The 27764-nt window shown below is 38.5% G+C and overlaps 1 non-coding gene across 1 annotated transcript; it reads right to left on the bottom strand.

Annotated features, from left to right (window-relative positions):
* Window positions 1-23895: 23895 nt before the first annotated feature.
* On the bottom strand, window positions 23896-23969 carry TRNAN-GUU (transfer RNA asparagine (anticodon GUU)). The gene has a single exon. It is a non-coding gene; the product is annotated as a tRNA-Asn (tRNA).
* Between the last annotated feature and the right edge of the window lie 3795 nt (window positions 23970-27764).

Below are 27764 nucleotides of genomic sequence, written 5' to 3'. Positions count from 1 at the left end.
GTGAAAATGAGGGCTGCCTTCGCTGCCTTTTATAGCCTGCGAGGCCTCGGTACGCTGGGCGTACCTCAGACCTACGCTGGGCGTAAGGGCTCGGATAAGGCTGCCAGATCGACTCCAGCTATCTTGCATTCGGAAGGGATAAGACCGAGGTTACGTGGGGCGTTCCGGATCTCGTACGCGGGGTGTAGGGCGAGGCTTCGTGGCATGATCCAAAGCGAGATCTAAGACCATCATCGAACGGCCCACAACGCGCCACGTCATCAGTCTCGCACCAAGTTTCGCATTTTCATACTTCAACTTTAAAAATTCGTAACTTTCACGTACGACCTCCGTTTTCGACATTCTTTATATCCACGCGAAGGTGGGAACGTACTCTACAACTTTCGTTTAGAATCCGTCGGCTAATTTTGGCTCGATTTTAAATTTTATATTATTAACGGGCCGGGACAGGATTGGTCCGTTAAGTCCTCATAACTTCTTCATCTGACATCCGTTTTCGCCCATATTTTTCTCGTTATGCAACTTTTAACTAGATCTTCGATTCTCGTTTAGGTCGTGTCGGCTAAAAACCACTCGATCTAATATTCGAATTTCGGGTTGTACACTGCTAACTCGATACTTCGAAAAATCATAACTTCTTCATACGAAGTCAGATTTGGGCGTTCTTTTTATCGATGTTCTTAGTTTAACACATTCTACGACTTTCGTTTAGATCGCTAAGGCTAAATCTCTCTCTATCGTAAATTCACTATTTACGCTTTCCGGTATCGTGCCGGTTCTGTCGCGCAACTTCGACGGGTCATAACTTTTTCGTTATAACTCGGATTTCGGCATTCTTTATATGTATGGAAACCTTGAGACATATTCTACAACTTTATGTAGAGATATCGGGATTATCTCACACTTTAATTTTGACGCTTATTTTTATTCTTTATTAATTATACATTTATAATTAAATAGTAAGCACATAAACACACATAATTCACATAATACTTAAATATTTCATCTTTATTACTTCGAAAAGAGTTACAATAGTTGACCTAGACTATTACATTGACAAAAATGCTTAGCCCTGAAACCCGGGCGTTACATCCCCTCACCTATTCTAGCATTCTCAAATCTAGCTTTCAAAAGAATTTCGGGACGAAATTCCCTCTAACGGGGGGATGATGTCACAATTAGGAATTTTTGTGCCTTGTAACCAACACTTAAACCAATTTATGAATCAAAAACATAAGAGCATGTATGATGCATACTCTATGTCAGCAAAATTTCAATCAAACACCCCATGCAAGCAATTCAAATAGTCATTAAGCAATTGGAAACCCTAGAAGGTCTTGTTTAAGTCCATTTTGGACTAGGACTTCCTTATTGGGCCCAATGGACCAATAAGCTTCCAATTTGGCTATCTTGGGCTTAGAACTCTTAAATGGGCTCTAATTGGACCCACTTCCATTTAATTCAATATTTTGGGCCATATTGGGCCTAGAATGAGATAGATTAATTATATGAACCATTTTGGACCATAATTAACCTAATCTAACCTAATGGGTCATAAAAATCATATTTATATTTTTTAGGCCAAAAATCATCCAACCTAGCTATAACATGGGCTTAAGGGCAAAAAGCCCAAAAACCTCCTCTCACCCTCCTCATTCTCGGCCCAAGCCCAAAAGAAGAGGAGAGTTGACTTTGTGAGTAACACCTCACAATTGTTCAAGGGACATCTGATGAGTTAAAAAAAACTAACTTGAAGATCGATTAGATCTTATAACAGGTAAAATAATAAATACGAAAACTGTAAACAACTCAAGTATGGATCGAAGAATGTCGAATGATTAATCAACAATCCTCAGCAGAGCTCGATAAAGAACTTCTACTGTAGAGGATTTAGGGTTTACAAGAACGATGAAGAAATAATCTGTGATCTGTCGTAATCGCTATCAATCGTTTTCTAAAATCGTTAACCTAATATGCATGCAAGCATATATATTTATATTGAACCCGATCAGCTCACGGTTGGACAGGCCCAAACCGGGGTAACAAAACTTGGACAAATAACCGAGCCCAATGGACGCAATACATCAAAAAGCTATGCTACCCAACAATCTCCCCCTTTGCGTCAAATTGGAGCGAGATTACTTCTTCTTCATGCTTGGGCCAGCAGCGGGAACCTTCTTCTTTACAGTTTCAAACAGACGTGAGATGAGCGCGAGGATTGTTTGTCTGAACCGAATGTACCATTGTATCATGTCGTCAAAATACTTGATATCATCCGCTGTATTTTCTTTGCATCTGTGGATGATCCCCAGCACATGCTCTAGACAAGCAGTGGTATAAAGATGTTTATCAGCTAAGGCAAAGAGACATTTCTGTCCTTCACTCCTAGTGAACATGACTGAGTTTCGCATCGGGTCAATTTTTCCCATCTTCATCTGGTTTAGATCACTGGCCGAGCCAACAGGAGAGATCTTCGGTTTCTTCTTGAAGACAGTTGCAATCTCCTGATCCATCAGTGCGACCTCCATGATATAGCACACCAACATCCTCTTAAGATGGTCGATGATCGGACCATATTCAGCTTCGTTGGTCAGAAGGATGTTGTGCAGAACAATCCAATCATGTGGAGTGAGGTTCGGTAGATCTGCTAAAGAAATGGCATGTTCGGTTTTTGCAGATCCCCTGAGCACCTTGAACCGAACATTGATAAACTTCCCTTCAGTGTATGGTTTCAGGACCCGAACGTTGATGATCTTCTGAGCGCTCCAGGTTTGGTATTGGGGTTGAGCAGCCTTCAGATAGAATTCAATCAATTCCCGATCAACCTCCGGATGAGGATGAGGGAACTCAGCAACGTTGGCGAAGGCGTGAAAGATGAACGCCTTTCGGGTAAGTGGCATATCGAACTGAGAGTCGACAGAATTGTAACAGTCAAATGAGATAACTGGTTCAAGCCACAAGATGCTCGGGGTGTCGATTGCCTCCTTTATCATCCTCTCTCGAGTCCAAGTAGGAAACAGAGTTTTCCTACTCTTGAGAAGGTCGTGGGCTTCTTTCTTTTTGCGTTCAGCTTCTTCAGCTTCTCTTGCCACACGATCACTTTCATCTGCATCATTGCGTCGACTCTTGCGTTTTAACAAGTCGGCAATGGTTTCTTGATCATCTTCCTCTTCTTCCTCAGCAATCTTCTTGCCTTTGTCTTTCACACCCGAACCGGAGGCTTGGCCTACAGGAGGAGGTTAGGTGGTGTGAGCTGCCTTTGAGGAATGAGGTGGTTGAGGTGCAGACTCCTTTTCTCCCCCTTGTTTCAGAATGGACACGAAATCGGGTAGCCCTTCAATTTTGCTTAAGAGATCTAGGGCAGGAGCGAGCTTCTCTGCAAGGGTACGCCTCACAGAATGATTGAGTATCGGATCATGTGCTTCGAAGATGTTAGATATTGCTGAGTGGACATCCGAAACACACGTCTTGATGACCTCCCGTTCGGACCGAAGAGTGTCTATTTGTTGTTGAGAGTGGGAGAGTTGAGCACTCTTGACCTTCAGGGCAGTGGTCTTCTTTGCCAAAACATCCATCAATGAGTTCTCAGCAGCCAAATCTTCTTGCAGCTTTGAGAGACGCTCATCGATAGAAGCACGGAAGGCTGAGTTGTCGTTGGTGAGCGATTGACGAAGTGAAGCAAAGGACTTCAACTCAGTAGAGACAAACGTAGCCAACTGTTGAACAATCGGTTCCAACGTAGTCTTGGTAGCATCAGCATTCTCCTGTAAAGACTTTAACAGGGCAGAGGCATCAGAAAATAGTTTATCGACTTTTTTGGTCGCAGCCTGGCAGGCTTTCGTTGAGGCATCGATGGCGGTGGTGGCAGAAGCGACAGAGTCTTGCTGAGCCCTTGAGAAAGCATCAACAATCTTCTGAAGAGCAGCTTCAGAGAGGGATGATTGAGACGTAGAGGAAGAGGCAATGAGCAAGTCGACCTTGTCATGGAGCTCCTTTAGATGTTTCTTTGTGACCGGAGCGTCATCATCATCATCGCTTTGGACTTGAAACGGACTGTAGTAGACCAAATCAAACATCATGTTTTCCCCGCCAAGGAAAGGGTTATCTCCGTCAGAGACATGATCGGGAGATGGTGGTGGGGGTGAAGTTGGTGGTACATTTGTATGGGTAGGTTCGGGTTGGGTTGTTTCGGGTGTAGGTGTAGGGGTAGATTCAGGTTGGTTTTGGGTAGGGGTAGGTTCGGGTGCTTTTTGGATTTCGGTTGTGTGTATTGTTTCGGTTGTTGGTGGAGGTTCGGTTGCATCAGTATGAACCCCCGTATCAGATACGTTGGCTCTAACATCTGCAGTGGATATTGTGGTTGCATCGGTGAAGATTGGTGGTGGCATTGGGATTGATGTTTGTGGAATGTGGGTGAAGGGGTTTATGGTGGGAATGGAAGTAGGAATAGTTTGAGTAGGAGAGGGAATTGGAGAAGTATGGATTTGCATTTCAGGGGTTGGTGATCTGGGTGATGTGTTGCCTCTTGGAGAGCCGTCAGAATCCGAACTCTCACTCTCTGACTCACTGGAAGACGAAGCGATGACCAGCTTTCTCCTGGGTTGAGTTTTTCGCCTCTTTTGTTGCGGAGATTGAGCAGCTTTCGTGGGTTTCCTCTTCTTGGGGGAAGGACCTTTAGCCCCTTTCGCCAGCTGTTTCCCTTTATCTGCTTTCTTGCCTCTTGGAGCAGGCTTGTCGGCGTCGTGGATCGATTTCAACATCTCCTGTGTGAGATCCCTCGGACCAGAACGTTTGAACTCTTTGTAGGTTCTGATAATCCGGCTGTCAGCTGGAACGTCAGCATACATGGTTTCTGGAATGGAACCATTGAAAGGGAATTTCGAAGCATCTGAAACGATGATCTTCGTGGTATGGAATGTACCAATCGAAGACATCGGTGCACCGGCGACAGTGGGGACGTTGTACTTGTCCATTACCCACTTCGTGATCAGGGTCCAAAACCTAGCATAAGACACCTCTGAATGCCGTGAAGAGGAGGAGAGACTCTGGATGAGTTGTTGCCAAAGAACAAACCCATAATCGACATTGATGCCATTGTAGACACCATATAAGATGGACAAGAACAGTCGACTGGAACCATCTGAGCCAAAGCTCCTTTCAGAGAGACCTTTGAATAGTACAGTGAACATCCCATTCCACTGTGACGGCAAGCATGACTTCTTGAACTTGGCGACAGAAGTAAGCACCTCCGTGTATCCCATATTGTAGAACATATTGAACAGGTGCCCCATGGGAATTGTCTCTGGATTAACCCTCGTTGGATCAGCTTCAAACCCTAACAGAGAGCAAAAGCGTTGCTTGGAGATACACGCTTTATGATGAGAAACGTCAAAGAAGATCCTATCGACCACTTTGTCGTAATGAGCAGTCGCATAGATCTGCGACAGGAATTCCATGGGCACTGATTCCACCCTTGAAAGTGCAGGAGCAATTGGCGAATACTTCAAGCACTCGATGATGGCAAACATGTAGGAATCATAGACATGAAGAGTTAGATCGATAATGAGGCATTGTTGAGGGCGAATGGGAAGATTGTGGGAAGTGGCGTGCACAGAGGATGAATCTGCCATTGCTGAAGAGAGTGAAGAAGATGATGAACAGTTAGGGTTCAGGGAGTTCTTGCGCTCTGGGAATTTTGATTGCAGTAAAGAGGTAAATGGTAGATGATGTTGCCTTTTATACTGGGGTTTAAGGAGAGAGAAAAATCTTCCCAAATCTTCTATCGAAATACGAAGGGTTTTCCGGAATTTGACTGATGCGTGACGGTTAAGGTAAGCGATAATCATGCATGAGAGAGAGTGTCAGATTCCTTAGAACACGCCTCCGATCAAGCGTCGTTTGGATAGAAACCGTTTCAGATTCACACGCGCCCTTTTTGTGCTTTTTAGAGAAGAACCGTTTCAAATTCGCACACGCGTCTGTGACGTCATTTGGAGATTGGACATTACAAATTCGCACGCATTCCCTTTTTACCACCGTTTGAAATCAAATCAATTAGACTCCCGCCTGAGTCAGCAACCCTTCATCTTATCCCTGTAACGGCATCTTTTAAATAATACGCCCACGTGGATGAAAATTGACCACAGCTTATAATTAACCACCAATCCAATGAAAAAGCCTGTAATTATTAGAACCAGAATTTTGGAAAATCAAAGATTTTCGTGCTAAGAGTGTAAAAGAAAAGAAACAAAACAATCTTTTTTAGGAAAAAGTGTGATGTCAATAAAGACATGAAACAAATGATCCCGGGCACGAATCTCATCCTTCAAAGTCAAGAAAGACCTTAAAGTGTTAATGTGGTTTCCCGTTGAATAACGATCAAACACCTATTAAGAAGTGTTGAAAGGCTTCTTTTAATTAAGCTTTTTAGGGTGGCTTAGCTTTGATTCAACAGTCCTAATCTTGAAATAAGATAAAAAGTGAACAAAGTACTTGTGAGACCGGTGTAGTCTGTTGAACAAGTAGGTTTGAAATAATTTTAAAGTGGCTGGTAAATATAAAATCTCAACAAAAATTAAAAACTGGATCCCAAGGGAAGAAATGTTATGGTTTTTAACAATTTCATAGGAATCACACAAAAGAAAATTTTGAGACTTCATGAAGATACGTCTATCAATTCATTAGTGAAAACTAGAGCAAATTAATTGTTCACCGTCAATTCAGATTGGGTATTGAATTTTGGGTTTCACTCAGCTCGTAGTGGCATGAAACTAAGATCATAAACGCAGTTTTTGAGTAACCATAAACCTCAGTGGTAATTTCTGAGAGTCTCAAGGGTTACGTTTGTGAAATGAATTTAATGGAGAAATGCAATAGAGATGGTGTAAGAAATCAAAGTACCTCTGCTGTGAAAATAGGACCAAGCAGAAAACTCTTATCTCATGTGAGAAGAGAGTTAGGTAGCTCACGATTGGAATAAATGTGATAGCCTAATTAGGAAGACAAGGTTTGTGTATACCAAGTCATTAAGGCTATTATTCAGAATCTGATTAGGCTTTGGGCACATACAGCAGCATGCTTCTAGGGACACTTAACTAATTCAACAATTTCCCCATAAACAAACACACAAAAAAAATTAAAGGCAAAGTAAATAAAGAACAAAATATTTTTGGAGTTTTGGATAATAAAAGAAAATTATAAATAAAAATAATAAAAAAAAATAAGACTAAAAGAAAAAAAAGGTAAAAAAAAAAACTTTGGAACCGAACCCGAGCATTCGGTTGATTTCGGTTGAGAAAAATTTTGAAAAACGGAACCCGAGCGTTCGGTTGGTTTCGGTTTTGAAAAATTTTGGAAACCGAACCCGAGCGTTCGGTTGATTTCGGTTGAGAAAAATTTTGAAAAACCGAACCCGAGCGTTCGGTTGGTTTCGGTTTTGAAAAATTTTGGAAAACCGAACCCGAGCGTTCGGTTGATTTCGGTTGAGAAAAATTTTGAAAAACCGAACCCGAGCGTTCGGTTGGTTTCGGTTTTGAAAAATTTTGGAAAACCGAACCCGAGCGTTCGGTTGGTTTCGGTTTTGAAAAATTTTGGAAAACCAATGAACTTAGACTTTCAAAAAGGAAATGCTTTTGACAATAAGATAAACAAGTTTGTAAAACAATTGTACATGAAATTTACAACCAAGAAAACTACCTTTAATTGATGAGCGAAAGGCAGATTATTCAACCGAACCCGAACGTTCGGTCTATTTCGCTTCTTACGTTTGAGTTTGAGAGGTAGTTTGTGGTACTGACTCTGATTCCATCATACCAAGCCCTTGTAGAATTTTATTGAACGACGCTTCAGGAAGGGCTTTGGTGAAGACATCAGCCAGTTGATCAGTGGTTCTAACAAAGTGAATTTCAACGTTTCCATCTTCCACATGATCTTTAATGAAGTGATACCTCAGTCCTAATTGCACTTTCAGAGTCGCAATATAGTGGGATCTTTTTCATATTGAGTCCATAGTCTTTGAGTTGACTCTGGATCCAAATCACTTGAGAAGTACAGGATGCAGCTGCAATGTATTCTGCTTCAGCTGTAGACAAAGACACACACATTTGTTTCTTTGATTGCCAGCTAACCAACTTCCCGTCAAGGAATTGGCAGCCGCCTGTGGTGCTTTTTCTGTCTAGTCCACAACCTCCAAGGTCTGCATCTGAGTAGGCCTGAACGAAGAAGCCCGAGTTGGATGGATACCATAGAGCTAAAGAGATAGTTCGCTTGAGATATCGGAGAATGTTCTTCACTACAAGCATGTGAGGTTCGCGTGGGTTCGCCTGAAATCTAGCACAGTAACAAACAGAGAACATTATGTCAGGCCTGCTATCAGTGAGATACATCAGAGAACCGATCATCTGGCGATAGAGTGTAATATCAACTGCCAGTTTATCCAAGGATGGAGTGAGCTTGGTGCCGAACGTCATGGGAACTTTGACCTTTGAATCTCCCATCATGCCAAATTTTGCAAGGAGAGTCTTCGTGTAAGCTTCCTGATTGATAAAGATGCCTTCGGGTCCCTGTCTAATATTTAAACCAAGGAAAAAGTTAATTGGACCCATTGAGCTCATTTCAAATTTAGTCTCCATCAGCTTTCTGAATTCAGTTGTTAAACTGGGATTCGTAGAGCCAAAGATGATATCATCGATGTAAATTTGAACAATCATAAGGTGGTTACCTTCCTTCTTACGAAAAAAGGTTGGGTCAACCGAACCTTGTTTGAATTTGGACATCTTTAAAAACTTTGTCAGCGTTTCATACCAGGCTCTCAGAGCTTGTTTCAGTCCATACACGGCTTTGTCCAAAATATAACAATGATTAGGATACCTTTCATTTACGAATCCGGGAGGTTTCTCCACGTACACTGTTTCTTCAAGTTCACCATTGAGAAATGCACACTTAACGTCCATTTGGTAAACTTCAAAGTTTTTGTGTGCAACATAGGCAAGAAACATTCTAATGGATTCCAGCCTAGCAACAGGAGCCAAAGTCTCTTCATAGTCAATTCCTTCCTCCTGACAGTATCCTTTCACAACCAGACGAGCTTTGTTTCGTATCACGTTCCCTTCTTTGTCCATTTTGTTCCGAAAGACCCATTTGAGACCAACAACTGAGGCATCTGGAGGAGTTGGAATTAGTCGCCAAACTTTGTTCCTTTCGAATTCATTCAATTTGTCTTGCATAGCTTGAACCCAATCGGAATGATCAAGAGCAGTGTTAACTGTCTTGGGTTCAACTTTTGAGACGAAGGAGTTAAACATATAGAATTCTACTTTTGAGAACAAGGAAGTTTGTTTTGCCTTGATTTGTGATCGGGTCAGAACCTTTTCAGATACATTCCTAACAACTTGAGAGACAGGATGATCTCTGGTCCATTTGGTGAGAGGAGGGTAGTTTGGATCAAAGGATGGATCCAATTCAGCGTTTATCATCTCTTCTGGTTCGGATGGACTTTCATCGTCATAAAGCATATCGGCATGCTCCCCCTCGACAGATAAGCTTTCAGGAATGTCTTGAGTGTCTTGTGCTACAGAGGTTTCTGCTGGTGCTGAGCTTTTGGGTGTTGATGCACCTTTCGGGTGATGAGGCACTTTCGGTTGGTGTGGTACTTTCGGTTGATAAAGTGCGTTCGGGAGCAGCTTGAGAACTGTTCTCCCCCTCAACATGTGAGCTCGGCCGTGATGATGATGGCAGATCCTCCCCCTCGACTGAAGCATTGTGTTGTGGAGGATCGTCAGAACTTGATCCTCCTTCATTCATTCTCTTTGCAGCATCATCGATAAGTTGCTTCAGATGATCTACCTTGTTGTCAGCTGCATTGGCTTCTGAGAGAGTTGCCTTCTCTGCTTCATCAAATAACTCAACGAACTTCTCAAAGAGGTTTGCAATAGAGGCGGTGACTTGGCCAGTTTGAGGAAAAATTTCTCCAGCTGTGTCTTCGTTGGCCTTTAGCTTTTTGACATAGCTATCATCAAAGGTCACGTAATAAGTTTCTTCTATTTTTCTCGAGCGCTTGTTTAATACCCTGTACGCTTTAGAAGTTAGAGAATAGCCCAGAAATATCCCCTCGTCGGCTTTGACATCAAACTTGTTGCGGTTTTCTTTAGAATTGAAGATGAAACACCGTGAACCAAACACATGGAAAAACTTGACATTTGGCTTCCTGTTGTTAATGATCTCATAAGGAGTGAGAGTGAAGCGCCTATTGAGATATGACCTGTTCTGTGTAAAACAAGCAGCAGAAATAGCATCAGCCCAAAAATATAAAGGTAAGGAAGTGAAACTTAGCATAGTTCGGGCCGCTTCACACAAAGATCGGTTTCGTCTTTCGACAATTCCGTTTTGTTGAGGAGTGTCGGGAGCCGAGAAGTTATGACTGGTTCCCTTTTCGGCCAAGAATTCTTCAAATTCTTTATTTTTGAACTCCAGCCCATTATCGCTCCTGATGTTGCGAACGAATTTCTTCAGTTGTACTTCAATCTGCTTAATGAACGTCTTCAGTTTGAGAGTCGCTTCAGATTTTTGCTTCAGAAAGAACACCCATGTAAAATGCGAAAAGTCATCAACAATAACAAGAATGTACTTGCTACCACCGATACTTTCGATAGATGATGGACAACACAAATCAATATGAAGTGACTCGAGTGGTTCAACAACTTTAGTGTTTATAATAGATGGATGACTTTGACGACTCTGCTTCCCCATTTCACATGCAGCACACAAATGTTCTCTATCGTACTTAAGCAATGGAAGACCTCAAACATGACCTCCAGTGACAAGTTTATTGATGTCTTTAAAGTTGAGATGAGAGAGCCTTCGGTGCCACAACCAGCTTTCGTCAGATTGTGCTTTGGATAACAGGCAGATAGATGGGTTCCCTTTGATAGGTTTGAGGTTCAGGGGAAACATTTCACCTTTACGCTCCGATTTGAGAATAACTCTTTTCGTCTTCTTCTTAATTATTTCAGAACCCTCATCATCGAATGAAACTTTGAGACCGGTACCTCTAACTAGCTGAGATACACTGATGAGGTTATGTTGTAGTCCTTCCACGTATGCAACCTTTCTAATCGAGAAATCACCGTTTGTAATCATTCCATAGCCTTTTATGGTGCCGAAGGAGTTGTTCCCGAATTTGACATTTCCACCATTTGAGAGAGATCTGTATTCCCTTAGCTCTTCCTTCCTTCCTGTCATGTGACGCGAGCAGCCACTGTCAATGTACCATTCTTCGTCAAACTACTCGTCACTGATAACCTGCAAAAATCAAGCAGATTTAGGAACCCAAAGTTTCTTGGGTTCTCGTGAGCCTTTCACAGGAACAGGAATAGTAAGAGAGATGTCAACAAGATATGTTCTTTTTATTAGTGTTGTTTCATCTTTCTTTTTGATGGTGAATACTTTAATTTTATTGGGATTCGCTGCTTTTGGTTTGGAATCTGGTTTAACTGATGAAACCTTCGATTTTCCTTTCGCTTCAGTTGATGATTGAGGTTTTTGATAATGAACAGAATGGAATTTAGAACGATGTGGAGAGGAATTAGAAGAGTTTGAAGAATTAGAGGAGTTAGAATGAGAGAACTTAGACTGAGATGGTTGCTTGACTTGAGATTCTAGGTGACCTTTTTGCTTTTGATCATTAGTGGGATTGAACCTAGAATTTTGATCTCTTTTGTTCTCCGAACCGAACCTTTGCTTTAGGTTGACGTTGTCCTCTGAACCGAACCTTTGCTTTCGGTTGTTTTGACATTTTTGTGACCTTACAGTGTTATTCTCTGACCTCAAGTTTCTGTCACGATATGAGAAATATGCATTTTGAGATCGCCAAAACTGTTTTCTCTCAGAAAGATTCTTCTTGTATCTTTGATTTCTTTGCTGTTTTTGATTTCTCATCTGCTTCGGTTGATGATGGATATTGGCTTTTGGTTTCGGTTTCCCTTTAGCTGGTTCACTCTGAACTGATGATGTTTCGCTTAAAGGAGTGACTTCTTTTGCAGGAATTCCTTTTTCTTGAGGAATATCTTTTGTACCACTAGTACTTGGCACATCGAAGCTGTCAGGCTTATTTAAAGGTTCTGGCACATATCTGCCTTTGCTTTTCCATGAAGTTCTTTCAGATAGACCTACCGTTTCATCAGCATTGTCAATTGGAGCTGACCAGAAGAACTCGTCGCATCCATCAGCATTGTCTTCTTTTACAATTGCTGTGAGTTCAGCAGTCTGATGTTCGGTTACGCCTGTGACCTTATACACCTGATTTGGAGTAGTTCTAACCTTTTGATATATGACTGCCTTCTCTGCAAGGATCGGGGACTTTTGTTGGGACAAACGAGCAAACTCCACTGAATTTTCTGAGATGAGATTCTTGTGGTTTTCGGGTTCGCTCTTGACAAATTTTGAGCAATCAACTGTGTCCTCTACAGAAATTTCACTCATATTGTCGTCCTCATTAAGCTCAGATGCATTTTCAACATCAATTTTATTGTCTGAGCTCAAGTTGGCGTTCAATGAGTCAAATTTTTGTATGGTTTCGGTCCTCAGTTTCAGTTTATCATTTTCATCCAAGAGGTTTTTAAGCATGTCCTTATGGTCCTTGGACTTAATGAAAGATTCAATTTTGTCCAGTCCATACATATACGTCGGATTAACTTCCTCAGACGAAATAACACTTTCACAATTATATGCTTCAGCATCAATTTCATCCTCCTTAAACTCAAGGAAGGGTAAAATCATGCGATGAATCTTTTGTCCTATTTCACAGTCCAAATGAAGCTGAGTGATATTAGTATAAAGACATTTAGCAATCAAACAAAAAACATTTCTCTGTTTTAAAAGCTTTAAATTGTCTCTTTTCAAATAAATGTTTTCATCTTTGGTTTTGATTAACTCCGACTCCTTCAGTTCGATCCACATTCTCCGTTCCTCACTCTTTGAAGACACCTTGCTTATTTGGTCAGTTAGGTTAGAATTGGTGACTCGAGTTTGAGTTAAACTACTGTCTAGATGAGAGATTCCTGAATTGACACTTTTAAATTCTTTTTCGTATGAGCATTGTGGGACTTTGAATGAAACAAAAACGGATTGTACCTTCTTGATCAGTTCATCAAGTTCGTTGAACTGCACGCTGAGCGGTTTTGCTGTGAAGCACAAGTCCTCTCGCTCCTTTGCGTCTCCGTTCCCACTATCTGTGTTGTATCCCCTCATCTGAGACACGTCTGTCACCATCAAGCATTTTCCAAGGCTGCCCTCATCTTTCGCCACATAAGCCTTTCCATGAGAAGGCTTCCTCACTTCATCATCTTTAGAGTCGGTTGACCAGACCTGCACGCCACCGAACTCATCATCCGCTACCGAACCCTGCAGAATTAAAGCATTCATAGAAGGGTTAGCAGTAGATTTCTTCTTCCTGATCTCATCCAGCTTTCTCTGCAACAAAGCTTCTTCATCCTTTTCGTCATCCTTTTCTGTCATTTTCTTGAGGACGCAATCTTTTGCATAGTGGTTCTTTCCTCCATAGTAATAGCAGCTCACTCCCGAATCTCCTTCAGCTTTCGGTTCCTTCTTTGATTCTTCTGCCTTCGGTTCATCTTTGACCTTTTCAGAACTATAACTTCCCTGCCAATTTCTATTCTTATTTGTGGGAAATCTTTTCTTGATGAACCTCTTGGGGTTTGACACCATCATAGCATAGTCTTCAAAAGTGAGGTCGTAGTCCTCCAAGTTGAGATCTTCTTCTTCCATCACCGCTTTGCTTTTGGACAAAAGATCCAACGAACCCAAGCTAGAGACCACACTCTTCTCCTGTAACACGATCTTTTCTTGAGATTTCAGGATGCCTACCAGTTTCGCCAAAGAATAGGATTTAAATTGCTCATGCGCTTTAACAGTGGACACAACAGCTCTCCACTCATATCTGAGGCCATTCAAAAACGTAACCTTCTGCTCAATAAGCTTCCTTTCAATGTCATGTTTAATCATCTTGCTAAGAAGATGATTGAAGCGATCGAACGTTTGAGTCACGGTCTCTTCGGCCCCCTGCTTGAATTCACCAAACTCAGACAAGAGTAAGGTTTGAATGGAGTGTTCAAGATCTTCGTCCGTAGAATACAATTCTCGTAGCCTGTCGCATATTTCTTTTGCAGTCGTGCATGAACTCACCAGCCTGAAAGTATCGGATTGAAGAGCGAATCTGATTAATCTCAACGCTTTGATATTGCACTGAAATTTATCTTTTTCGTCTTGAGCAATATCTTTAACGTCTTTCAAAAGATCATTACACTCCTTCTGAGTTTTAATAATCCTTGAAGTTGCTGAATGAGCGAAAGGTCCAGAGACGATTGCTTCCTAGATGAGGTATCCATTGTCCTCAGATCCTATAATATAGTCTTCAAAGTGATGTGCCCAGACTTCATAATCGTGGGTGTAAAGGATGGGAATCTTCGTTGTTGATCCAATGTTGTTCGAAATATTAATTGGATTGGATTGCGACTCGTCCATGCTTGATCGAATAACCTGTTAAAAGATCAGACTTGTAATGTATTAAATTAGGGCAAAACAATAAATATCGAGTTATGTCAATTATGGGATGATGGCTCAATAAATATCAGTAAATGCGGAATAACCCTAATCGAAACCTTTTTCACAGAAAAGAAGTGTATGAATTACACAGCCTCCTGCTCTGATACCAATTGATGAGTTAAAAAAAACTAACTTGAAGATCGATTAGATCTTATAACAGGTAAAATAATAAATACGAAAACTGTAAACAACTCAAGTATGGATCGAAGAATGTCGAATGATTAATCAACAATCCTCAGCGGAGCTCAATAAAGAACTTCTACTGTAGAGGATTTAGGGTTTACAAGAACGATGAAGAAATAATCTGTGATCTGTCGTAATCGCTATCAATCGTTTTCTAAAATCATTAACCTAATATGCACGCAAGCATATATATTTATATTGAACCCTATCAGCTCACGGTTGGACAGGCCCAAACCGGAGTAACAAAACTTGGACTAATAACCGAGCCCAATGGACGCAATACATCAAAAAGCTACGCTACCCAACAACATCCATGCATGAAGACTCAAACATCCATGCACTCACATACTTCCAAGTCTATCTACTCTTTTTCTCCCTCTCTCTCTTGCTCTCGGCCGAGTTCAATCGCACACACACACACATTTCACTCACTTTCTCTCAAGGAAACTCTCTCATAACTCATCCATATTTCGAGATCTAAGAAGGAATCAAGGGGATTTTTACACAAAAATCATCATCTAAGGTAAGAAATCTCTTAGATCCTTAAACTAGCTACTTCATTTCATCCAAAAATCATCTCTTAATTCATTCAAACTCATGATCTAGCAACTAAGAAGCATTCAAGTTCGAAATCTTCCAAGGAATGTTGCTAAGGCCGAATTTCTTCTCATTTTCTTCCAAAAACCGAAACCACACCCAAAGGTGAGCTTCATACCCCCTCTTTTTCGGTTTTTATAAGTTTTTTGGGGGAGAATACAAGCAAATGTGTAGATCTATGAGTATATGTATGCCTTGTGTGATATTTATGCTTATATGTATGGTCTTATGTGATTGTGATGTTTATACTAGCCAAAAGAACCTAAAAACCGAGATCTACAATGTGATGAATGAAATAAGTGTAACTTATACCATTTCACACTAATCAAGTCTAGAAAAATGACCAAGTTTGTTAATATGAACATTCTTGGACTTAAAACCCATTTTTGGGCTCAAAATGCTAAAAATACAAAACTAAGGGGCCCAAAACGACAAAATATAGATTATGAAGGTTGCAATGAGAATTGGTCGCGGAACCAAAGACGAGGTGTGTGATAGTGCATTGTTTCCAAATTGAGAGACAAGACTAATTCAGGACAGTTAGAACATCCGGCAGTGTGTCGGTCTGAGATTTTAGGATAACTAGAGATAGTCATGTTGGGAGGATTCTGAGATTTTCATCTGATTTATGGTACATTTAGGGTTTCTTGGTCTCTAAAGGGAAGATCATCGAGTGTCACGTAGTACGTCCCAAGATTCAGGTGTGATGTACCTGGTGAAATAGTCCATGGAGTAGTCTGTTGGTATGCCAATTGGCGGTGGTTCAAACCCTAATTAGGGGAGAATTGGGTGTTCCTTTGGGTGGATTAGCAATTTATTTGAGTTTAGATTTAGAGGATTGAGTTATAAGGATCCGCAATACGGATATATGAGACTCGGGTAGTGGTGGGCAAGGCCAATACAGAGCAAAATAATGCATGTGTACATGTTCCTGAAAGGACGAGTGTATCCACGGCAAGTGGTAGTTGGTCAGGGAAATCTATTAAGGTCAGGGATTGTCCGGGATTGCAATTGTTTGAGTTCGAGGCGGATGGGTCGTTAAGGTCTGGATTCGATTTCCGAAATACCATTTTGATGTATGGATGGTTAGCTGCATTCCGGGAAGGGCAGAAGTTCTTTTGGCAACCAACTATAGAGTCGAGATAAGTATTCTCGCATGGTTTTTGATCAGAAGACTATGAGGTTTCAGATTTTCGTCAATGTATTTTGAGTCATTGACAATTCCTCCGTGTTTCAAATTAAGGGTTGGAGTATTTTAAAGTTACGAGTTGTGCGAGTGGAAGATCAGTGGTGGAGGCGAGACATTGTGAGATTCTGGAATGGTGCATTGTGGTATCCGAGTATGATGTCGTGGGTGGGAGATCAGTGGTTGAGGCAATACATCGTGAGGTTTTGTGATGGTGTACCGAGGTATTCAAGTATGAGGCCCTAAAATTTTGCGTTATTTTGATACTCGAGTTTGTGAGATGGCAAGTGGAGTACCGAGTGACTATTGCTCCAGAGGGAACCTATCAGTTAATTGCCTCCAGAGAAGGAATTGTCCACAAATATAATTATACCAAGGAAGTGCCTTGTCTATGAGAATTTACATCAAGAATGGTGGTGCTTAATCTGGGTGGGTGGGTGTACCTGTCTATGATTGGGCCACTAAGGATGAGTTACTGAACTCAGTGGGGTGGTGACTTGAGGGTGAGATCACGGGGTGGTAAGAGAGTGAGTGGATCTGAGTGGGAGTAATCACTTGGGACTATCAGGGAGAGAGCATTGTGAAATCCTTTCGATTTAAAAGTGTTGCGGAATTTGTTTCCAAAACAAAACATGATAAAATAATATTTATCAAAGCATTTCATCAAGAGATGCATTTTCATTATATAATCAAAACTCGGGATGTCATGTTCCGATACAGACCATAAAGCATAAACGATAACATTACAAGTCATTCAACAAATGTATACATATACAGACTTGTAAACAAAACAACTCGATGATTCATCCATCTTATGCCCTTGCGCCACTTCGTGTAATACAAATAAAACTGAGTGAGTCAGGCTTGGGAGCCTGGTGAGCATATAGGGTTTTCAACCCACAATAAATAATTATATTTAATTTCACCAACCAACAATATCCCAATTACCCATTCCCGTTATCCTCACTTTACGTCCCTAAAACAACATCTATCTCAAGGGACCTAATCTAGGATTTTCATCGGGACGGACATTACTGCTAAGGGGTTTCCTCAACAATAGATATCCTAAAGGCAACCATGAGGGGGATAGAGTACACCGGTGAACACATCGTTCACAACACCTACAGGTTATGAACCTGCTATTTTTCCACTGGACTGTCTAGAAAGAGTCCGTGGTCGTTATCCATACTCCGCTGAATAACTAGATCAACAACAACAACAACATCGAGGTCTCTCATCTGTTTATTACACACCAACTATCTACCCATGTTCTACCCAACATATTAGTAGATAAAAGTATATATTTTTATACATAGTTCAAAACCTGTATAGCATTTTCATTCAATACATATTCCACATAACAGATGAGGCACACCCACATAACACGTATTTCATAGAAAATAAATCAGATCTATGAGATAGAAGAGAGTGAATATACATTCACGCACATAACAACAAAATTATACACATAACACGTATTTCGTATAAAATACTTCATAATTATGCGTTAGAAGAAAGTAACTACACACTCACGCATATAAACAACAATATACTTAATACACTCAAACCATACTTGTATTATTATCGTGTTTATGAAAGGTAGTATACACTCACTTGATCAGAAGATGATCGGACAGCACTACGGATTGTAGAAGTAGTATTCTTCGGCAGATCTGGAAGATCTTCACAAAAATCGAACTTCTCGCGGGCAGAGCTTCGGCTCGGGAATCTTACTTCTCGGGATCTTCAGGACCTCGGGACTTGCTTCGGGGCTCGGGAATGATACCGGGGCTTCGGGGTACTTCTGGCACACAAATCGATGCAAACGGGAGAGAAAAGAGAGAAAAAGAGCAATTGAGTCGGCTGCCCTCGCATCCTATTTATAGGAGGCTGGAGCCTCGGAGTACACGGGGCGTACGGCCTTACGCGGGGCGTACTGGTCCGAAATCGTCATGTCGTTTTTCATCCGAAGTCACTTGAGTGCGAGGCGGTGCATGCATCGGGGTACGCTCGGCGTACCTCGGATCAGATCGGTGACTCCTCTTCGGATAATGCCGGCTTTTATAATTAAATTTAAATATTAAATATTTAATAAACTTCGGAAATTCATATCTTCTTCATACGAACTCCGTTTTCGATGTTCTTTATATCCACGCGTAGGTGAGACTACGCTCTACAACTTTCGTTTAGACTTTGTCGGCTAATTTTGAATTTATTTTTATTATTTATTTTTAGTAGGCCCGGACAGGAAAACTTCGTTATAAATTCATAACTTCTTCGTTTGACATCCGTTCTCGCCTAACTTTTCATCGCTTCGATACCAACAACGAGATCTTTGATTCTCGTTTAGATTGTTTCGGCTAAAAACCGCTCGATCTCAAATTGAATATTTCAGGCTGCATACCGCTAAGTCGAAACTTCAATAAATCATAACTTCCTCATACGAAGTCAGATTTGGGCGTTCTATATATATTCGGAAACCTCGTTTCAACTACTACAACATTATCCAAAGATATCAAGTTTATTTTGCACTTAAATTTTGACGCTTATTTTTATTCTTAATTAATCAAACCACATAATTAAGAAATTAAGCACAAAACACATAATACTCAAATAACACACTCTTATTATTTCAAAACAGGTTGCAAAGGTTAACCTAGACTATTACATTGCTAAAAATGGCAAGCCCGGAAACACAGGCGTTACAGAGACCATGGAGGAGTAAAATGATCTTTTACGCACTTCAACAGTTAGAGAGAGAAAGAAAAACCTTTGGTTTATTTAGAGTCGTGAAAAGAGTATTAATTAGAGATATTTACCCTATGTGTTAAGCGGCGGCTAGTTCGAGATACGAGTACGAGGTTATTTGCTTACTTGCTTACGATGTGAGTCTTCTAACTATACATACCTAGTGTGGTAATCTGAGTTGTGTGACCAGAGGGTCTTATGTGCTTATATTGAGTACTATGATATCCTGCATTATGTCTATGTGATTTATGTTGTGTATTATTCTGAGCTTACTGAGTTAGGACCGGAGGGTCCATCTGAGTTGTGGGACCGGAGGGTCCCACTGAGACCCATTGATCGGGGGCCTTATTCGAGTATAGCCATGAGAGGATAATGTGATATGTGTGGTATACTGGGGAACTCACTAAGATTCGTGCTTACCGTGTTATGTGTTAAGTGTTTCAGGTTCTTATCATGATCGCGGGAAGGTGCCGGCTTGATTGTACACACAAGAGAAAGAGTTATGTTTTTAGGATTCTGGGTTATTAATCAATTAATTGTGGTGTTGTGTTTCTTAATGAGATAACTGGGATTTTATGAAATGTGTTATGAGAATTATGTGATTTTAAAACAAAAAATTTGTTTGAAAATTTACGGTGTTACACTACTTTCATGGAAATGACTCAAACTCCAACATAGATGGTCTTAGAATCTAAAGGTACCAACTTTATGGACCTTGAACCTCAGAAACACTAAGAGGAGAAACTCAAAGCTCCTGGAATGAAATCAAGACCACTAGATCTCATACTTGGGACCAAAATGCACCAAAACCCATTAATGGTAGATCTAAGAGATGAATGATCAAGTTCAAAGCTTTATACCTTCATCAAGCTGAGAATGAGTCCCAAAAGCCACATCCATAAGCTCCTCCTTGATTCTCATCTTTGCATCAAGCTCCATCTTCTTGAAATTGGGCCAATCATCCCCAAAAATGGACTCCATAAGCTCAAAATGTCACCATGAATGATATATGATGATTTCTAGGGTTTTAGAGGGTGGGGGCTGCTTTAGGAAATGAAGAGTGAGGTTAACATTATGTTTGTATAGGGTACAACCCTAAGATTAGGGTTTCCAATCTGACCCTCGTACGCCCCGTGTATCTTTTCGTACGGGTCGTGTATGAGGCCGCGCACCCTGACCCAATCCTCGTACCTATGCTGCACGTTCCTCCTAGCTATGCCTCGCGTAGTCCCTTCTCCTCGGTATGCCCTGAGTACCACCTTGGTACGCCCCACGAACTAGGGCATCTCCCAAAAACCCTAATTCTTCTGAAGACCCTAATGCGCTCGATACAACTCCGATCCCAACCCTTCATATATCCACTGAAAGGTATCGAGACACTCACCATTATTATCAATTCCTGCTTGTCATAAAGTATCCTGAACTCAAATCCACTTTCCATAAAAACCTGACCTGGCAAATTACTGAAATACCCCTTTTGTCCAAAAGCTCAAACTGAATACCCGAGCAACCAAGATGCATTATCCTACTCCAACTTGATCCAAAACGTAACCTTTCAGTTATATGTAGCTTGATAGTACACCATCCTTTGATCACTAATTCATGATTGGAACAATTCGAAACAGGATGTTACAAGACTCCATAATATTTTAATTATTCAACTATTAAATTACAATTAAATCACTGTTTAATCAATATCAAATTAATTTTAATTAACTCCAACTAGCTTCTAATTAATTTATCAAGATATAAAGAATTAATAATTATTTATTTCTCTCTCTTAAACTATTTGCTAACTCTTTTAGCTTTTGAGAGCCATTCTAAAAGGACTTTGTTATTATTCAAAAAGTTATACCAGTTAGTTATGATATTAGAGAATAAAAGAACAATTCGGTACAAAGAGTGGGAAACTATTCACACAAAAGATACCCTCTTTACTAATTAACTCTTTTATATATATATATATATATATATATATATATATATATATATATATATATATATATATATATATATATATATATATATATATATATATATGAGAGTCAAAAAGGAATAAGTCTAAGTTAACAGACAGTGTTTGGTGAGAAGCCGGTGAAAAGCCTTCTTGACGTGATTGCATTTTTTATAGTGTTATTGATTAATCTTATTTTTTGTTTGTTAATAGGTATAGTAAATGTAAGGCTAATTGATTGATTGGATCCCAAATCCTCTTTTAACTATTTCTTTTCTTTGTAATTTTTGCTAGCTTCTTGGCTTGCCTTCTTAATAATATTTAAAAATGTGAAATAAAAACAAACTAATTTTGTTTGCGGATTAATTGTGGGGATAATGACTTAAAATGGTAATATATTTTTCGATTTATACATTTGGTCACTGAGTTTTTTTTCGTCAACATTTACCCCTTCAACTTGTTAAACTGTACACATTCAGTCCTTATGACCGGTTAATTCAAGTTAGCCAGGAAAAATGGCTTGATAGGGTAATATATTTCTCATTTTGTACAAATTTAGTCTTTAATATTTTTGTACACATTTAGTCCTTAATATTTTTTGTTTCAAAATAAGTCATTTTTGTTTTTGTACTCATTCAATATTTATGAATGATTTATTTAAGTTTTTCTCATGACATCTTATGTTGGACAATCATTGATGAAGTGTGTGGGGTTGTTGATGTTTATGTGTAACGTCTCATTTTCACAAACAAAAATTTCATTTTTAAATACGGCAAAAGTCTCTAACTATAAATCCATTATTAAGATAAAATGTTTATTCCAAAATACATTTATCGAAAATCGGAGTAATATAAGAAACACGGAATCCTCAATATTGTTGATTAGTGTCTACAGTCATGCATTCGTCTTCCCACGATCAACGATAGAACCTAAAAACATAAATAATTGGGTAATCACAAAGTTTAGTGAGTTTCCCCAAAAATACCCGATACAACAAATGTATTATCATGCATAACGGCCCACACTCATCAAATTGGAATACCTTGGCCCAATCAGTCATCGGACTGGATTGCCAACATGCAACATGTTCACTCAATCATCGGACTGGAATACCCAAGATTTGTCGGCATGCCACCTTATCCCAACCGCTCTTCTCTAGCCTCCGTGTCTACGGCTTATAGCCGGCCCACATCAGGTATCTTGGCCTACAACATATAACAGGACCACCTCAACCTATCCCACCACCATATGACTATCCCACATAAGATGTCGTGAGAAAAAACTAAAGAAATCATTCATAAGTACTGAATGAGTACAAAAGCAAAAATGACTTATTTTGCAACAAAAAATATCAATGACTAAATATGTACAAAAATATTAAGGATTAAATGTGTACAAAGTGAGAAATATATTACCCTATCAAGTCATTTTTACCAGCTAACCTGGAGTAGCCGATCATAAAAACTAAATGTATACTGTTTAACAGGTTCAATGGGTAAATATGGAGGAAAAAAAATCAATGACTAAATGTGTACAAATCAAAAAATATATTACCTTTTTAAGTCATTCTCTCTTAATTGTGTGTTATTTGGTGACTCTTCAAATTATGTACATGTCCTTTAAAATTTTGATTTCGTTTATTGATTGTGAATGTCATTTTGATGTTATTGTTTTGGCTTTTTGTTTTCATTTTAGTTTATGAATTTAGCTTTTGGTTTTGTCGTACAGGAAAACAGTGGTGTCATCGGTGGTACGAGAAGGTCCTGGTCTATAAAGGATGAGAAGGGAGTTCGTATGACAATAACTCAATAAGAAAGGTTTGTGTGGGTAGATGGAATTGTTTGGTTAGTAGCAAAGTCAAAAAAGTCAGTGTAATTGATGTCGTTGAGGATGACTACATGAAAACACATAAGCCGGTGGAGAGGACGGCCCCCACAATAATAAAATATTTAGTAATAATATAATGAAGACACGAGTAAATTACAAAAATGGTCCTTATGGTTTACGGTAATTTATACGTTTGGTCCCTAACTTATTTTTTTAACTCAAGAGGTCTCTACCGTTTGTTTTTGTTACGCACTTGGTCCCTATCTTACCTAAAAAGACTATTTTACCCTTGATTTTTTAATTGATTTAAATAAACACACTCTTGATCCACCCTATCACCTTACCTTACTTACTCCATCATTTTTCCTTATTTAAATAATAGCCTTTTAGTTAAGATAGGGACTAAGCACGTAACAAAAACAAACAGTAAGGATCAAACGCGTAATAAAAACAAATAGTAGAAACCTCCCGAGTTAAGAAAAATAAGTTATGGACCAAGCGAGTAAATTACTCTAAACCATAGGGACCATTCGTGTAATTTACTCAAAAATCAGTTCATTTTACAAAGTTTTAACGTAATTTATTATAAAATATGTTATTTTATAAAGCTTCAAGGGAATTTATTTAGTTGCGTTTAGGTGAGGGCCAAATTCACCATAAAATCTTCCGAAAATAATTGGTTTTGCAGTTTTCTTAAAATAAAAATATTTATGACTAAATAATATATTCTAATGCTAGAAAGAAGATAATGAGAAAAGTAAGAAAGGTATAGAAAATAAAACGCTAGAAGGAGGGCTTGAACCTCCGACCTTGTGGTTAACAGCCACACGCTCTAACCAACTGAGCTATTCCAGCAACTTGCTTGTTGGTATATTCTTAATTTATTAAACCTTTCGATTTTCAGGAAAAAAATATTTACAAGCCATGGAATGTGATTCTTGGTGGATGTTGTCTTTCTTAAAATGAAACGTTCGGCTGTTATTGACCAAGTTTTAAAATGTATTTGATTATTTTTTAAAATAAAATTTAAATTTTTAATAAATAAGCAATTATATTCTGTCACGTTTTCAAACTTCAAAGTCCAACCAATAAAATAACTTCTGGGGACATTTGGTGGTTTGTGCCTTTGTGGTATTTAAAAAGTTTTGAAGGGATTTGAATCTAAAATCCAATAAATTCATTGTTTGCTTTGAAAAGAAAAATAGATTTTAAAAATACTTTCGTAAAAGATAATAGTGTAATACTATGTTTATATCATTTTATAAACCTCCTTATCCACTAGGTTTTTATAATCTAAATCGTTAGGATAAGGATTTTTTTTTTATTGCCCTCGTCTCTCTATGACTCTATCTCTCTCATTTATACATCAAGTCAAGTCGGCAATGTCTATAGTTTACTAGGATTCTTTTTATGTATCAATCGATATACAATGATATCTTTGAAAGATGTGTGATATGTGTAATGTGGGCTATTGCATACGGCTCATGTGATAAAGAGACCAAAAAAAATTATATATCTGTACCATATTAGATACAGTATCATATTATCATTTTTTTATTTTTTTATAAAATTTATTAATTTATCGTATTATTAACGAATTTTATTTATACATAAAAATATTATATTTATGATTTCATTTTTGTTTAGTACACGAGACCCTCAAAATCAATGGACACTTCCATCTTCAACTTTGATTTTAAATATTTTTATTTGTGTTATATATTACTTGATAAAACTTATACAAATAAAAAGACATTTAAAACAAAAGTTCATATATTTTGCATCAAGTATTATATATCAAAAATAAAAATATTTAAGGTTAAAGTTAAAGAATAGAAACTTCAAAAGTCAAAAATAAATAATAAATATGGAACGAATGTAGTATTATGATAACAAAAATAAGGTTATTAATAAATAATATAATTATATAAAATAAATAAAATATAGCTAAGTTCAAAATTACTAAATTGTACAAATGAAACTTCAACATTATATTTAGTGTTGATGAATAATGTAACACTATATTTAATTTAATGTTACACTATTCACCAACATTATATATAATATTAAATATAGTGTAAGGTTGAAACATTATGATATAACTTTCAGACTTTTTAATGTGGAATTGAAATGCCCGAAAAAACTAGTATGATACCGGTCCAGTGAACAGGTTGACAAATATATAAACAATATGTTGATTTATCTTATTTTTATAGCATATTAATTTCATTCCTTTGTATATTAGTTATGTAGATTACAAATCTATCCAATTATCTTTCTATCTCTTGAAATAATATTTGTAATTGTGTTGCATACATAAGATAAAATAAACAACACAGTAAATTTAAGACTAAAAAACTAAAATGTTATCGGTTCAAATAAAACCACCCACAAGGACAAACCTAGTAAGATCCTTTGAACAAACATGTAAAGTTGATGTCAATTTCCTAATGTCAGGCAAATAAGTTGTTGTATCTAAAGAAGTTGTGGCAATAACCCATTTGTTATACAGATTAAAAGATAACTAGTTCACTTCTTTATCATTCATGAAGAATAGATGCTTGGTGTTTATGTGTACACAACTCCCAAATCGTTAGCTTACAATCACCACCAACATATCCACATACAAATCCATTCACCAAATGCTATAATACAAATCCAACCACACTTCAATGATCATGTATTAATATTAATCAAACTTAAGTTCTTTAATTCAAAAAATAATACAACATAAGTGGATCATGGATGCCAGTTTACCTTGTATACATGTTTTACATCAAAAAATTTAAAAAAAAAAATGAAGACATCCCATAAATGATGAAAATCGCCTCAATGATCATGAATATAACAACTCAATGCTCAATACATATCTCAAAAAAGTACAATGAAGTCAAATCAGTATACCACATCCTGTACTTAAGGTGTCTGCATAAACAAGTACTGAAAAATCAACTCGGAAATGATACAAATTTTCATGCCCTTCTTTTGAGTTCCTGTTAAACAGTTACTAAAGAATTCAACTTGAAAATCGCTACTCATCTTCCATGTTGCAGATTTTGCAGTGTAACCCATGCCCTTCTTTTTAGAACATAGATACAAAAAAAAGTATGAAAAAAAACAATTAATATAAATTTAGCTATTAGACTGTATGTGTGGCTACAACTATTTCATAAAGGGATAATTTATGTAATGTTTCCTGCTACATAGACCATTTATGTATTGTTTTCCTACTACATTGACCATTTTTGCAATATTTTTCGTACTATATGGACTATTTTGTTATAGTTTACTGCTTCATGTACCATTCTATAACAGTTTCTTGCCACAAGGACCATTTCTGCAATGTTTTTCCTACTAAAAGGACCATTACAATTTCATGTCATAGGGACCATGTAACGCCCGTAGATCAGGGCTAGTCAATTTAGAGACGACAAGCATCAAAAAATGACTTTTTGATGGAAGATTATTTATAAGGATTAATCTTAACTAAATTATAATATATGTTACAAGGATTCTGTATGTATAAAGAACGCCGAAATCCGAGTTATAACGAAGAAGTTATGACCTGTCGAAATTTCGCGAAAGAACCAGCACGACGCAAATAGTGAATTTATGTTAGAGCGATATTTAGCCGAAACAATCTAAATGAGAATTGAAGATCTCATCGATAGTAGTGCAACGACAGAAAGACAAACGAAAACGGACGTCAGACGAAGGAGTTATGAGTTTATAACGGATTTTTCCTATCCCGACCTACTAAAAATAATATAATAAAAATAAATTCAAAATTAGCCGACAGATTCTAAATGAAAGTTTTAGATCTTGTTTTTACCTACGCGTCGATATAAAGAACGTCGAAAACGGAGTTCGTATGCGAAAGTTATGAATTTCTGAAGTTCGGGGCGCGAAACCCAAAGTTGTGTCAGATACCACGACGTGGCAAGTCTTCTGACACCTCCTGGAGTCCCCCAGATGCAACTTGCGATGACGCATGCAATGACGATCAAGCCCACGACGTGGAAACACTGTCCACGACGTGGAAAATGGAAAATTTGCCCTATAAATAGATTTGAAGGGCCAGCCGTTTAGGGTTGCTCCATCTCTTCTCTCCCACTCCCGATACACCCTCTAAGCCCTATTTTAACCCCCCGAAGCCCCGATATCATCCCGTGACCCGAAGCGAGTCCTGAAGTCTGAAGATCCCGAGAAGAAAAGAGTTTCCGAGCCGAAGCTCTGTCCGCGAGAAACCCGGTGTGTGAAGATACCTCGGTTTCACCAAAGAATATCTACTTGAAGAGCCGTAGTGCTGTCCGAGCATCGTCTAATCAAGTGAGTTTATAGTCCCTTTCATAAACACGATTATAATACAAGTATTGTTTGAATATATTAAGTATATGTTTTGGGTGAGTGTATAGTTACTTTCTTTTAACACATAAGTATGAAGTATTTGCTATAAAATACGTGCTATGTGTTTATATATTGTTGTTTATTTGAGATGTTGGTGGAATGGATGAACTATATAGGTTTTAATGAGTTAAACTATATATGTATTTTGTAACTACAAGTATGTTGGGTAGGAAATGGATAGATGAGATCTGTGAGTATGGATCAGATCAAGAGGTTAGTTTTAGATCCGTGAGTATGGATTAG

This window comes from Lactuca serriola, chromosome 4 (genome assembly GCF_051521515.1).
Source record: "Lactuca serriola cultivar US96UC23 chromosome 4, Lser_US96UC23_V15, whole genome shotgun sequence".
Lineage (NCBI taxonomy): Eukaryota > Viridiplantae > Streptophyta > Magnoliopsida > Asterales > Asteraceae > Lactuca > Lactuca serriola.
Note: the sequence above shows the minus strand (reverse complement) of the source record. Positions and strands in the feature narration are given on the sequence as shown.